The sequence below is a fragment of the Heliangelus exortis genome, chromosome 12 (assembly GCF_036169615.1).
Source record: "Heliangelus exortis chromosome 12, bHelExo1.hap1, whole genome shotgun sequence".
Classification (NCBI taxonomy): Eukaryota; Metazoa; Chordata; class Aves; order Apodiformes; family Trochilidae; genus Heliangelus; species Heliangelus exortis.
Genome location: NC_092433.1, coordinates 17,237,773 through 17,253,356, shown reverse-complemented (window position 1 = coordinate 17,253,356; position 15,584 = coordinate 17,237,773). Strand labels below are relative to the sequence as shown.

At 46.3% G+C, this 15,584-nt stretch overlaps 1 protein-coding gene across 16 annotated transcripts in view; it reads left to right on the top strand.

Moving 5' to 3' along the window:
* FOXP1 (forkhead box P1) overlaps positions 1–15,584 on the top strand; it is a 379,251-nt gene that overhangs the window by 280,336 nt on the left and 83,331 nt on the right. For 2 of the 16 annotated variants that reach the window (XM_071756319.1, XM_071756317.1), the window contains exon 1: positions 11,354–11,498. The exons of 13 other annotated variants lie outside the window; for them this stretch is intronic. The gene's annotated coding sequence lies outside the window, so the exon portion shown is untranslated. Of the gene's footprint in view, positions 1–11,353; positions 11,718–15,584 lie in introns of those variants that run through there. One more of the 16 variants, XM_071756318.1, reaches the window with a different exon arrangement.

Below are 15,584 nucleotides of genomic sequence, written 5' to 3'. Positions count from 1 at the left end.
TGTCAACAGTCGGTGGCATCTCTGGGCAGGAAGCTTTGGGTGACACACGCTGGTGGGGACGTCACCAGGGATGGAGAGACCCAGGAACCACCCGCAGGGCTCTGGGGCTTTTCTGGAGAGCCTCACCCAGAGCTGTGTGCACGTTGCTTGGCAAGACAACCACTGATTTGTTTCTACTGATGCGTTATATTTATTATTAGTCACTTTTCCCATCTCTTTGTGGGCTTCCTGGGCTGCCCCACCCCTCTGCAGAGGTGCTGTGGCACACAAACCTCCAGCCACCTCCCTGTCACAGGTCTCATAGGAAAAGGACAGGACCCTTGGACCCTGGCAGAGCCTCCCAGGTGGGACACAGCAGGGTGATGGGCTTGGCCCATCTCTCCCCATCGAGGGGCACCCAGAAGGTGGCTCTGAGGTGCTGCCTCACAAAGGACAAGCAAAACCGGTCGCTTCCCAACAGCTTCCCTCCTGGTTTTGAGTCGTCCCAGCCCTTGGCCAGCTTCCAAATGGATAATTACATTCAACTTACCCAAATTTCCTCTGCAGATTCAATTGTAAACTATTTTCTCGCTCTCTCCTGCCAGTGTTGTGTATAACTGAGCTGCTCAGCATTAAACAACTGTCAGGGGCAGCTCCAGAGCCGGTGGAGTTTTCGGAACAGAAAGTAAAAGGTTGTATCAGAACTTGTGCTGAACTTTAGAGAACGCATTGTTTGTGCCTTTTGGGTTCATGGAGTACTTTGGAGCAAGCTTTTGGATTAAAGGTGTGGTTGCTGTGTAAGTCACTGTTGTTAGGAGATGGTGCCAGCACTTGAGGCTGATTTTGGGAAGTGAGTTATTCAGGGATGTCCTCCCTCATGGATATCCTTGCCTTGAAGCCTCCTGATAATTTAGATAAAGGGTGTTTAGCTGCATTCCTCATTCATCTAGGAATTTGTTCATGCATCACCTGGAGACTTACTGTGTGTATTCCTGTTTGCCCACTGGCAGTAGCTTCCCACCAGCCTCCTGGGTCACTCCCCTCCATGGGCTACAACAGAAGGCTCTTGTATGGCAAGAGTTATGCTGGTACAAAAAACCCAGCAGCCTTTACCCACAGTGGTACCCACAGAAAGCTGTTCTTAGCAAATCCTCCATCCTAGGATGTGATCCAGGCAGTGGGGCTCCATGCATGGCTTTCTAAAGGAAGCGAAAGGCACGTGGGGAAGTGGTGTGTGATCTGGGAAGTGCTCCTGCAGCCTCCAGGTTCAATGGAGCCAGCACAGTAAATCACAGTTGAAAGGGAGATTGAAGCTTTTAAAACTGTTGCTTGTTTGAGGCTTTTCCAGTCGCACGTGTCTGGATGGGATTGTTCTGTAGGAGGCTCCTGGGAATGAATGTGTCCCAACCCAGCAGCAATCTCAGAAGGTTTGTGTCGGTGTAATCTATAAACATTTTATTATATGTATAGCTGAGTAAATAGCTTGAAATCTCTTTAAACTCTTTGTTCATGAATGTATATTAATAAGTGCCCATCCCACATGCAGACACACACACACACACCCTTTTCCTTCCTTCCTTCCTCATTTTACACCCACTTCCAGCAAGGCTTTGGCTCATGGCATCTTTCCTTGTGCTGGGAGCTGTGGCCAGAACCCCCCATAGGGCTGGCCCAGCCAGGGGGCTTGGGTGGACCAACCACCCACCCCCCTGGCTCTGCTGTCCTCCTGGCAATGTCCCTGCTGTCAGGGGACAGTGCAGAAACTGTTGCCTGTGTCTGGGTTTCCCACTTGATGTGCATCCCATTTGGGAGGCTGATTCTTCAGCTTCAAACCCTTCTAATGAGATGCAAATTGTTTGTGATGCTGCCTTATTAAGTGTATTGTAATTTTAAAATCATTTGCTTGTTAATTGTATTTAAATAGCTGCCACTTAGACAAGCAGAAAGTTTCCAGAAAGATAAATTGTTTTCTCTTTTTACTGTGTTTGAAAGCAGCCCCAGTGACCTCTCTGGGCTGCTTTGATACAGCTCTTTCCAAATGGAAGTGTGCCCTGGCTGCTCTCCCCTCCTGCTCCTCCCTGAAGAAGAATTATTCACCCTGTTACCCTCTTTCTCTGAAACCTCAGCCCCTTCAGAAGGTGACTGTGGGAGGTTTAGAGCAGGGATAGTGTATTTTCCCCCCCTTGATCAGCCCAGCTCAGCTTTTGGGCTGTGTGTGATGGGGATGTTAGACCCCCACCCCCTGTGCAGATGGGGTTGGAAAGGACCCTGAAGATTTGGGGGGGATGCTTACATCTCTGGAACCCTTTGAAATTCCCAGCTCATTTTTGTGTCCATGTGTGTCTGCTGGGGTGCTGAGGCAAGGTCACTTGTCCAAAGCCCTTTCAAGCTCTGTCTTCTGCATGTTGAAATAAATGGCAAAGTTTCTCTTGGCTCCTGCTGAGCAGGATGAGGCCCCCACTGACCTCAGTTCAGCTCGGTTTAGAGCTGATTTTGACCCTACATCGTTGCTAGCTTTGGCATGGAGCAAGCTACATGGTATCATTTGTGTTTTATTTGTAGTTGAAATACCATCTCGGAAAATGAAACATAATATTTGTGTCAGTTTTGCTCATTCTTCTCCCATCAACTGGAGGGTCCCACCCTGCCAGTGCTTCTCACTCTTCTTTTCCAGCTCATCCCTGTTCAGAGTGGAGTCTCATATAGATTCTGCCTTGTTTTTTCAGGGACATTTCATGTTCCCCTTGTTTTCTGTTTGCATCTTTGTTTTGTGGCAGGATCAGTAATAATAATAGTTAATAATTAGCAGTTCAATAGCACTCTTCACCTTCAAAGCAATTTCAGGCATTAAATCACTGCAGCTCTGTTGGCAATATAACAATATTGACTTGTTACTTCACCAGTGTCACAGAGGCAGCAAAAGCTTCCTTTCTGTGGAGATCAAACTGGGGTCTCTTTCTTTTTTTTTTTTTTTTTTTTTTTTTACTAAAAAATTGGCAAAAAATAAAATTTTCTCCTAGGCTGACACTTTGTTTGCCAAATTTCAGTATAGAGCCAATTTTTAAAGCTTGAGTAATAAACGCCTGAAAAGTTCTGGTTTATAATGGCTGTGCTGAAAAGCCATTAAATGAATGGCTCTGCTATAACACAAGAAAACCCTCTTAAACTGTCAAAACCCCTGCACAAGCTGGAGGGAGGTTCAGCCAATGTCAGCTTTGCCTTTAAGCCTGGAGCTGAGGGATGCAAAGTGAAGCTGGGGGAGTTGTAGGGCAGATCATGAGTGGTGTCCCTGTCTCTGTGCTGGGGAGATGGTCCTTTCCCAGAGATGTGGTGGAGCAAGGTGAGCATCCTGTCCCAGGTGAACATTTCTCTAGGTCTCTCTGGCCACCGAGGAGAGGGAAGATGAAAAGGAGCAATGGGGACAGAGCTCCAGGGGAGCAGAGAGTAGAAATTGTGACCAAGTGAGGACAGAAAACCCTGGAGCAAAGGAGGAATCGAGGGATGCAAAGTGGCAGAGGGGATTTGGAAGGAAGCAGCGTGGGGATGGTTGGGAAGGAGCAGAGATGTTGGGACACAGGGCTGGGAGCCTGTGCAGCAGCACAAGGGTCCAGATGCATGGTCCACAGGGACCTGGAGGGAGATGTGACCAGGGCAAGAAGCCCTGAGGATGCCCTGATTGATTTGTTTTCTTTCTCCTGGGCCTGAAAGGCCAAGATTTTCAAGGAGGTGAGGGAAACTCTGCTTCCTTCTGCCTGCAGCCTGCAGCAGTGCCATACGTGCCAATGGCCAAGAGCAAGGTAGCCAAAACCACCTTCCCAAAGCAGCCCACAGCCCCTGGCCAGCTCGGAACCTCTCCCCTTCCCAGCATGGGATCTGCTGGCAGAGTTTGTCACTGAGAAGCTGAGCTGTAAGAGCAGTGTAGTAAAATAGCAAATTGACCAGTAAAAGAAATCAGTAAATGAAGGGAACAGCTATTAATGTGCCAAGCCAAGATGTGTAATTATACCCTAGGACTTTTCCAAACTAATACATGTTAAAGGTGTAAACCTATTAAAGGAGAGATTTTTCTGTACAGGGAACTTATGTAGATAGATGGATTTACACTGTATTTTATTCTTGTATTCTAAGGTATAAGGAACGTTTTAGCAAATCCAGTCATTCCTATTATTATAATATCATACTTTTTTCATGCCATTTTATGCGGTTCTTCAAAAACTTTGGCACTAATTCTCTTTATATTGTTAGGATTTTTCTTTTCAAAACAGAATTCTTTTTCTCAAATAGTTAATTAGATTTTGAACTTCAAATACAGTACTTTTTTTTCTTTCCTCCCAAGAATAGGGGTGTTAGATCCATTGTGCTGGCCAAATTACAGTTTGGATAGTTACATTCTCTCTGCTTAATCACCCTGCAATTTCATTCCAGTGAAGGATTTGGTGCCTCAAGTGCCCTGAATTCCTCCAGAGCTCTGTATGGCAAAATTGCTGCCACCATCCACCCCAGAAGTGGTTGCATTTCAGGGCAGGGAATTGTCATCTCTTTCCAGGGCATAAGTAACAGTTTCACTTGCAGAGATGGGGTTTTTTGTAGTATTCCTCCACTGCTACACTTTGCAGTGACTCTGCTTTTCCAATCCACCCAGCCTTGCCCCAAGTCTTCAGGAACATGTCAGTGACTTCTTTCGCTACAGGAATGCCAGCTTGTTTTAAGGGACCTTTATTTGCTTGTTCTTTTTTTGCCATGATGGGTGCAGCAAGTGAGTGTGTCCTGGCTTCCCCTCTGCATCCCCTCATGTTTTGGGGTCCAGCTACTTCTCAGCATCATCTTTTTTTTTTCCTTGTGGCTCGGGAGGAGAAAAGAGTTGGGATAAGCAGCAGTTGGATTTGGATAGGAAGCATCCATGGGTCAGAACCCTGGGTTGCAGACAGGAGCCTGTTTGCCTGGGGAGGGGAGGTGGGATGGGAGGACCCTGTCCTCGAGTTCAGTCAGGGCTCTGTTTACTTGGGAAGAACTGGTGGGAAGGGCTGGAGTGGAAATACAAAGGAAAACCCCAAAGGCCCCAGCGAGCCCTGCTTAGTGCTGCACAAAGGACTCTGAGCTGCTGGGATGACCCCAAGGGATCCAAGAGAAAAGTCCTGTAGTTGGGGTGTTTGCTTAGCCTGTGTATCTGCCTGTTTCTCGTCCATGTGAAACCAGACAGAAGTGCACCATCAAAATGACTGACGTGGCCAGAGGCCAGGAGATGGCTGTGCTCAAACTGAGTCCCCTCCTGCCCTGCAGTGTGCCCCTGGCTTCCCCTCCCACCAGGCTGACCAAGGGGATGCTCCTGACCCAGAGGAAGCGAGGAGGAGGAGGAGAAGCACCCAATGCATGCTGCACAATGGTGGTCATGAGGAGGCTCCCCCCTCACTGTGCCCTTCTCCCAGAAAAGCTTTTTTTCCCAGGATGGTAACCTTTAGTGGCTCCTCCTGGTAGATCAGTGCTGCCATGCAGGAAGCACACCTTGCAAGTCCTGTATGGCAACCAGAGTTCATCTCAAAGGGTTCCTCTGTGTCCTCCTGCCTGCAGTAAGTCTTTAGGCTTTAACACTGTTTGCCAGCTCTGCAGATTGCACTGTTCTGCTGCTTTGGGGCATTTTGGAGATGCATTTGATTCCTGGTGCCATCCATTTGTGCTAGCAGGAACAGAGGTCTCAGGGCTGCTTCCAAACTCCTTCCCCATGTAGCATCAGCAGCACTGAAGCTTTTCTTTTGTGCTTCTGTTTAACCACAAGGACTGTTGCCTAAACAGCTCTTTAACAGGTAATTCAAGTTGTTTTGTTGCATCTACAAAGTTAACTGTTTTCTTTTTTAAAGAAAAGATGAGCAAAACCTCTTCCCACGGCTGACTTCTTTAAAAACATTCGAAGTAGCTTTTAAATGTTGGAGGAAAACTTGGAACTATGAGCCAGCTAAATATACTGTATCATGAAACCTTGGGGACCATTGAAATGAGAACAGTGGTCCATTACTGCTAAGAAGGTGTTTTATTGAAAATACACTGAGTTGCATTCCCAACAGAGTGAGTAAAGACCAGTGAGATGCCTGGTAGTGATACCAGTTTTTCTCGTGGATGAACTGGAATATGTAGCTTGGCACTCTTGGGCTGTGTGTGAAATGGCCTGAGAGGGTGTTTTTATAGAAAGGGGCCCATATTAATCTGATTTATTTTAATTTAACTCTGTGGTGATACGTGTCTGTACATAGGGGTGTGTGTGTGCAAGTTGGTGCAGCAGTAGGCATGGTTTTTTTAGAAGGAGATTCTTTGTGGTGAGGTGAAGCTCTAAGTCTCCTGATGACAGAAGGAGATTACCAGGAGAGGGCAGTGCATCTAACACTGTGTTTCCCACCAGCTGTACCCTCCCTGGCCCCAGCCCCGGGGTAATTCACCTCAAATCACAAAACTGGGGGCACTGGGGCTGCTCCAGCCACAGCATCCGCCTGCCTGCCCAGAGGCAGCGAGCAGGGGATGCTCCGTCTGGGGTGGCCAGGAGTTCACTGGTTAATACCAAACAGGCAGAAAAAAATGCTTGATTGACATGTGCTTTGTTGATGTTTCATTCTGTGGGTTTTTTTCTTGCCATGGCAACTTTAACATCATGACAAAACACCTACTTTGCCTCCCGGAGCCATCACTGTTGTCATGCCTGGTGGGTTATTTTGGTAGACAGGGGTTGTTCTTTTCAAGTGGAGGTGTTGCCATCTCCTACCAGATGCCAGCTACAGTCTTTCCTGTCCTAAGAGAATTTTCTCTTATGCGAACACTGTATTTCAATCTATGGCAAAAAAAAAAAAAAATGGAGTTTTAATGGAAACTTCAGAATTTCCTCTACTGTACGTGACATAAATGCTATCTCACATAATTAAGGAAAGTAACCAAGAACAGTTAGTGGTGATTACCTTTTAATATCTTGTGTACTTTGGGGCAGAAAAATAAATTACAAATAATGCCCAAGCATACTTGGAACAATTTGCACACTGTGCTGTGAGTGATGCAGACCTGCTGGTAGAAGAGTGTGCTAATAAATTCTACTTTGTGGCGGAAACAAGAGATTACAGTTTATTAGGGAAGGAGATGGCAATTTATCAATCAAATATGAATGCAGAGTAAAAATGTTGCCATATTTATTTATTTATTTATCCGGAAGCATGGGGGGCGCAATTATACAAAATTTGTTGTTTACCTGTGAAGTTTGATTCATTATTAATATTTTTATGTTTAGAGGGAACCATAATTTTGCTGAAATGTCTTCCATAATTCCTGCACAATCATATTCATAACTCACCTGAATGTTGACACATCCTGCTGTGTATATATAAATTAACTAGTAACACTGGCATTATAAAATGATGCATTAAATGAAGATGTGAATGGTAATTTAAAGCATGCCATGAAGTGAAATTTAAACCATTGTACAACACTGAGGGGATTTAAAGAGCCTTCTTCATGCAGACTTTGCAGGGGCAATAAGGAAAATGACAGTTTCACATCTAGAAAAGAAGAGCAACAGAGACACAAGCATTACTGAAATGTTAATTGCTTTGGTGTTCTGTTTTGCTAGGCACACCATCAGCCTAAAAATCACTTTTTCTGCCTGAAGATGTTTCTCTATAAAAGCACTGCCTGTGATTATTACAATTTACCACCACCACCCCAAAAAACCAAAAATGTTTACTTTGTCCTTTTTCTCAGCACTTTGTGGGTAGTCAGTTTTGCTGTTTCCTGTTTAGTCAGTTGTTTTCCCCATTTGTTTTTGTAGGTCTTTCAAACAGCAACAAGGGAAAATGAAGCATTCTCAAAACAGGAAAATGTGATTTAACCCCACAAAAATGGGCCTGGGGATCCAGGAGTGGGAATAGGAGCCGAGAGAGCTTTTTCCCTCAAAACTGCAAACAGCAGCTTGCTTTTAAACCGGCCTGTGTGCCGAGCAGCAAAATCTGGCACTCGTCTTTGCCAAGTTTGGTGTTGGCTCCAGGGGGAGGGTGAGCTCCTCAGTGCCACAGCGGTGCTGCCCACGAGCACCAGCACCAAAGGTCACCAAAAATTACTCCCAAATTGGGACTCAGGGAGGAGGGTGCAGGATTTGGCCCAGCATCTGCTGCCAGAGAGCAAAGTAGGACCAGTTTGGCCCTGACCTCCCGAGGGAGCATCCCCAAGACAAGAACAGATGAATTGCTGTCTTGGGAAGAAATTGTCTCCTATTGGGACTAGACATAAAATTTCCTGATACGGGGCAGGATTACTCTGGAGAGGGGAGGTTGTACTATGATGTTTTGTCTTTTCTTTCTCCCTTGCCTCACAGGCAGCTAGGGCATTTTGATGTGCAAGTCCATGGCTTCTGCACAGGTAGTTACCTGCAGAAGTCTGTGGATAAAGTGTACAAGTAAAATAATAGCATAAAAAAAATCATTTATTCCACTGTATTCATCTTCATCATAGTTCATAATCTGTTCCTCTGACTTGGACCTTAGAGCCTAGCTAAACTCCAGGAGGTGTTGATATCACCACTTAATACGAATCAGATCTGGTGAGCACAAGGTGCCAGATAGCCACCGAGTCTGCCAGGCTCGTTCACAGTTATTTTTAATTTGTTACTGTATGTGTTCTGTTTTGAACATCCCTGCCTGATTGTCTCTGTCTGTGATGAGTCTCCGTAATTGAATGGAATTAAAGTGGGAGTTTATGGTTCTTCTTGCTCTTTTAAAATATTGTGCTGGCTTAGAACTGCATTATATTTCATGGTGACCTTACTTAAGAAGTGCTACCATGGCCATTACTAAGAGAACAGCCTGAAGTTTTTACCTCCCAGCAGATGTTGGCTGAGCTTGCAGGTATGAAGCTTTTATATGAAAAGGTATAAAATGCTTTAAAAATACATCTTGCAGCCTGTGGCCAGCACTCAGTGCTTCGACAGCACCTTTCATTTTCCAAGTGTGTTGCAAAAACTGGTCTACAGAAGATCCTGAAATTAGTAGCATTATCCCTGTTTTGCAGATGAGGAGACAAGAGATGTTGAGGCCGCTGACTGCCTTTTAAGTGGTGGATGTACAGGCAGCTCCAGAACCAGGCCAGAAATTTTGCAAACCCAGATCTCAAAGAGAGAGAGAGAGCCATCTTCTATTAGATAAACATTAAACCCAAAACAGCAACAAACAAACAAAAACCCCCAAACTGTCTAGGTGACTTGCCTGAGGCTTGGCAGGATTCTCAGTGCCAGAGCCAGCACCAGCTTCTGCTTTGCATGGAGCTCACAGCCTTGTGCTTGCCTTGCCACGTTATGCTTTTGCCTCTGGAAAATAAAAATTGTAGGCTTCTTAAGAGCCCCCTTTTTTATAAATGCAGGAAAACAGAGCTTAGTCTAAAAGCTTCTGAGCAGCCCCTTATCAGAGCAGGAGGAGGTGGGCACCAGTCTTCTGTTAACAGCTGAAGGGGTGACTTGATAGGACTGAGGGTCGTGTGTGTGAGAAGTTTTTGCTGAGGAAGGCAACACAGATGAGAAGATTTCCACACTGGGGGCTGTGGAACACCTTCTGACAGGTTTGCAGAGACTCTCCCGGGTGTGTAACCCCCGCGGTGTTTCAGCTGGGACATAGGGGAGGGTTTGTGTTACCTGCACAGAGATGTTTCCTACCGCTGCTCCTTCGCCCTCAGCGCAGCAGGGATGCTGCCACAGGGATGAGCTTCGTACATGCAGCGGGGAGGAGGAGGAGGTGGTCTGCAAGAGAAACTGTTGGAAAGTTTTAAGTCTGTGTATTCTGTAATATATTCCCCAAAGCGATCCGAGTTCCTCGAGATTACTTTGAAGTCCAGGACAGGAAGGATTTTCTTAAGCACGGGTGATAATTACTGCTAGCTCATCGCATGCATTACCGGTTTATATATACTGATGTTGGAGTGTGTGCCTGTGTGTTTGCTGGAGTTTCCATACATATAATACCTACAAACACCACCCGTTCCCGTGCCCTTCCTTGCTGACCTTCTGGGTGCGTGTGTGCCCCTTTAAGAGGCAGGCGCTTTCTGATTCATGTAGGCTGTTTCTGGCAGATTTAGGGTCTTGCAAAAGATGCCCTTAGTCCCTTATTAAATATTCATAAGAGGGTGGGGTCACATTTTTGTGACCTGAAAAAAATCCCTTCAATAAATTTGTTATCTGACACGAAAACACTTTAGGGTGGAAAGCAATCCGTATCGCATCCCATTTAACATCAGATCACAAGTTGTCAGTAAATTGGGTCCTTTGTCTTTGCTTCTTGTGAGGTTCTTCAGCAGCATAACTAATGGGGCTATTGTCTAACAGCCCTCGACTCCAGCAAATAAAGTGCGGGGAAGGGTGTCAGGGCGGCTTCTGTCTTTTCAGTTGCTTGCACGCGAACTATCTGCAGGGATTTTGTCTTCAAGAAACTGTGCGAAAATGTAAAAACATAAAATTGGAATAGCGGGAGAGGTTTTACCAAGTGTTACTGCCCGAGATGAAGTGGAGAGTGGCTTTAGGGGAGAGAGAAAATAGTTTCCTGGGGCCGTGTTAGAGACAGCCAGGACTGTGCTGGCGTTTTGCTGTCTGGTGGAGAGGAGGGGGGACACGAAAAGTGTTTCTTGGAGCTTTACTGCATGAGAGTTTGAAGAAGCTTGTTCCGAGTGAGGTGAAGCCGCTGATCCCGCTGTTGCAGAGGTGCCACTGACCCAAACACAGCGTTTTGCTTCTTCTGAGCGGGGGGTTCGGCTGCCTCGGAGCAGGGGGCGGTGGGTGCTGGGATGGGCTGCTGGGAGCAGGGGTCGAGCATCCCATCCTGGGCTGGTGACTGCACCCTCAACTGTCCCGAGGGACCACAGGGATGCCTGGAGCAGGCCAGGTGCTTTAATCTGCTCGGATGTCAGCTCCTCTTAGAGGCTTTTTGTAGCTGTTTTGTTTTTTTAATTATTACTATTTCCTGATAGTACATTTCTGACCTTCCAGCGGCAGAACTATGGGGAAAGGCGAGAATGAAAAAAAAAAAAAAAAAAAAAAGACTTTTTCTCGGGAACAGAGAAAGTTGCTGCGGGAGGAGGAGGGCGAGGTTCCCCCTCAGCTCTGTGCCCGAGGCGGCTGCCACAGCGATGTGCCCGCACCTTCCCCACACCCCCCTCCCTCTGCCGGCACCGCTCCCCGCCACGGCGATCGATTTGGGGAGGGCTTTAGGGGGGAAAGGGGGGGCTTTTAGTCCGTTCGGCGGCGGGGCCGGGCAGGTCAGAGGGCGCGGTGGCCGCCGCGGAAGGGGAAGGGGGGGGCCGTGCCGGGGGTGTGGGGGGGCCGGGCCGGCGGGGCGCCCCGTTCCGGGGCGGGGTGTGCGCGGCGGCGCAGGGCGGGGCCGCGGCGGCGGCGGCAGCCCGCGAGCAGCGCCCCGGCACTCCGCCCGCACCCGCGGAGGATCCGCACCGCTCCGCGCCGCTCCGCCAGCCCGCTCCATGGCCCGCCGCGCTTTCCGCCGCTCGCCGCCGCCCAGGTGGGTGCTCGGGGGTTCGGAGGGGGTGGTATGGGGTGAGAAGGAGGAGGAGGAGGGCAGGCCCGCTCCCCAAGTGGCGGAAAGAGGCTGGGGAAGGCACACGGTGCCGCCGCCGGGGCTCCTCGTGTGTGGGTCGGAGTTTGCCGGCGGGTTCGGCGGTGTGAGAGGAGGAGGAGGAGGGGAGGTGGTACAGCGTGCGCGCTTCGCAACTTGCTGAAGGTTGTTGTTGTGTTTTTTGTTTTTTTCCTGTTTTGGTTTGTTGTGTTTTATTTTTATATAATTTTTTTAACAAGTGTTTCTGTGCGTTTCGTGCCTGCCTTTTGTTCTGACAGTTCGTGCCCAGCCCGCCGGGCGGTTTTCCCTTCCTTCAGCGCTGTAGTTTTGCGGAAGAGTGAGGCAAGAGGGAAAGTGCCCAGAGCCGGGGGTGTGGAAAAATAACTAAAAAAAAAAAAAAAAAAAAAAAAAAAGACTTTTTGTTGTCAGGTTTAAATGTCAGGGATTGCTGAATGGATTCGCCAGTCAATTTACCAGGGGGAAATTAAGTGAGTGGGCTTTGTTTTTGACACTGACTCGTGTTCCCAACTTCAGTGGAATAATTGTAACGGGATCTAAATGTAGCTGAGTGAAGTGTCAGCCCTGCGAGCCAGCGTCTCGGTTCGAATGAGATGGTTTTTCGAGGGTGGTGGGGAGGAGGGAACCCTTAGGAAGTGGGTGGTAAGTTTAGAGCAAAGTGCATATACACTCTTCCTCTTTGGAATTAACTCCTTCCGAGCCAGCTTGTTTTACAAACCACTGAGGGTTTCGACTTGTCCTTGTGCTGGCGTTAGGGAAGAGGCACTGGAGAACGCGACCCGGTGCGTGTGCTGGCGTTTGAAAGGCTACCATTTTATATTTTTAAATAAAAACAAGTTTGGTGGCAGGAAATGTGAATCATTCGGGGTGACTAAGATGTGTTTATGAAAACGGAATAGTTGGATTTACTCTAGCAATGAGTGTTGAATTGCGAACTACAATAAATCGCTGAAGTTTATTCCTAATAAAAAGTGACTTACGCAGGCGATTTGGCTTTTTATAAATAAACTGAAATGTTAAAAGTCTTTTTTTTTTTTTTATTCGGGTCAGAGCTTATTTTTATGCCTCGTGCTCCTGGGCCCAATCCTGGGTTGACTTTTGCATGTGTGATTGCTGTCACAGGAGAGGAGTCTCCCCCTGAAGCAATAAGCACTGTGCCTTCTAAATTAGTATTTGCTGGATCGGGCCCTTCGTAATTATTTTTACTGTTCAAAGCTATCAGGCATCTTATACCTCTTTACATCAAGTTAAAAACTGTCTTCACTTCTCTCTTTTTTTAAGAGCCGTGGTTAAACTATGTGTTTATATGTGAACATGTCATTAGAGCGTGCTTCTGCCTTGTTAAGAAATGGCTTTTGTTGATTGTATGTTTATTGCAGTAGCAGCCAAGAAGTCTCTAAAAGCAGGCACTTTCCTCACAGCCAGGGGAAAATCTGCTGTCAGAGGGCTTTTTCAGTGCTCTCCTGTGACTACTTGCAAAAAATTTCATTGATAAGGCTGCGGAGATGGAACCCAAATCCTGCCTGAACTGAGTCGCTGCCTTGGCCTAGACTGTGATAGAGCTGAACTGCAAACTGATTGGTCTGACACTTTATAATCAAAGTTGATTTATTGTTCATTAGTAGTGCATTAGCCCTTTCAGGCAAGACAGTTATTTGTGTAGTGGCCTGTCAAACAAAAGACCGCTAGCACCTGTCATTTCTAAACCAGGAGATAAGCAAGGAGATATTAAGATAATGCAAATAGAAATACACTGGAATGAGGTAAAGTTCTAGCAATTTCCCTGTAAGAAATATTGGTTTATTTATCATGCTCACGTTTAGCATATAAAGGAACTGGACTATTTGTGAAGGTTTTCCCCCTCTCCAGGACCATCAGAGGAGAAGGCTTTGGGGATGAGCTGGGCGTGTGATTTCAGAGCAGCACTGAGGTGAGGAGGCAGCTGGGGCAGCTAATGAATTGGGGAAAGCCAGTTGCTGATAGGGAAGATGTGAATGCTGGTCTGTAGCCTTAATTTAATTTTGTTTGATTTTGGTTTTAGTGTGAGAGCAAGATTTGATGCACTTCTAGTGTTTTGTCCCTGACTCCTTCCTTCTGGACAGATGTCATGAAATGATGCTCTTACTGGCAGGGGTTAATTATATGAAAACTTGATGACATCACGGCAGAGCTGTGAGAATGTCAAAATACATCTGCTGCCATATTCAGACATATTGCTCTCCCTCCTCTCCCCCTATATCAGCTCCCCTCCCCTTCTCAAAAGGGAATGATCTCATGACATAAAACAGAAAACAACACAAGTGTCAAAAGAAAACAAAATTAGTGAACTTTTGTCTGCCACCATAGAAACGAGGATTAACTTATGTTATTCCAGAGCATGGAATGGAGACTATCTGCATGAGGATATATAGTGTATTGTCTTCTGTGAATTTTCATTTGACAGGGATTTTGGAGGCTGTGATCTTAATTAAATCTCAACTGACTCAAATAATGCATCTAAAGGCATGCAGTGTTGCGTAACCTTGCTGAGTTGGTAAACCATAAATCATCAGAAAGCTTATGATAGGAAGGGCTGCTTTGAAATTTTTTTTTGTTTGCTACAGTTGTTTTTTTTCTTGGTCTTGTTTAACATACACTGCACCGTGCTGTACCACCGTGCCCTCCCATTTTTTAAGCAGTGTCATTTATTTTTTTTTGCTTAAAAATGCAATAAAATAAATAGAAGCTCTGAGACACTCTCTGACCAGTCATTCAGCTGAATTAAAGAGAAGTCTTATATACAATGGGATTGACAGGGAAGAAATAAAACCCAGCCCTGGCTTTCTGGGCATCTCGCTGCTCATAGGAAGGTGCCGGTGCCTCACGTTCTACAGCTGGATGAGCCCTCTGCAGGTTTTTAAAGGATAACTCTGAGCCCCTCACACTGAAATTTATGCTGGGGTGTAAACAGTGATCAGGAGTGGTATGGTATTGCCCCTGGGTTGTAACGGGTCAGGGATGGGTTCTGGCACTCCTGGCCATCAGGTTCTGACGGCTGCGCGAGTGGAGCTGATTTTAGTTGCGTGCAAGGAAGAAAAAAGGGTTTGCAAGAGTTAGTGCTGGGAAGGGTGAAAGGGGCTTTTTAGGCATTGCAAGGGATGTAGGGCCGTCAGAGCGATTTCTTACGCAGCATTTTAACCTGGCAGTGCTCGAGCACTCTGTTGCTTTGAGAAACGTGTTGCTTTTAAAATCCTGAAGCCAAGCAAAATTGCCATCGCAGGGTAAAATGCTTTGCTTTCTGTGTGCCCTGGGCAGCTGAAGGGGAAAGGTAAGGGCAGGAGGATTTTTGCATTCAAAAGTTGGAGTTGCTCTCGTGCTTTTTTGCTCTTTATTTCTCAGTTTATTTAGGGCTGCTGTCGACAAACCTAATCTGGAAGGACACAGCACTTGAATTTACTTTGTGAAAATGTTTCTCGGTAGCAAGATAACTCACTGATGTTGTTTTCTCCCCTCTTCGCTAGGGAAAAGCGGTAGCAGGGGCAGTTTTATCAACACCTGCAGAACTAGATTGTGGGAAAGTCCTGACACCATAAGCTAAATTTGTTATTGTTTGGTGAAAGGCTTGGCTGGTTTTGAGCAGTTTGTTTGTTTTATTGAAAGCAGAACTGCATTACTGGAAACTACAGTGCTGTAGTTCAGTTAAAATGTCCTGTACTGTTTTGTTTTTATAAGGTGCTTACTTGCTCAGCTTCCCAGTTATAAGGAAAGGGGAAAAAATTCATCATGCACTCATCTGAAGAGCTAAAGTAACTGTGTAGAGACTGGGGAGAGAAACACTGCTGGCAAATATCTCTTCTCCAACCCAATTTTTTTTTTTTTTTTTGCACACCCCCCCCTCCTTTTTTTTTTTTTTTTTTTTTTTTTTTAACCTTCCCAGCACAGTTTCCTCTGCTAGCAGGAGGATGTGTAGATTGTACTGAAGTTGACTGAATGTTGGAATACCCAGCCTGTATGTTGAACACAGAGGTGGAATTA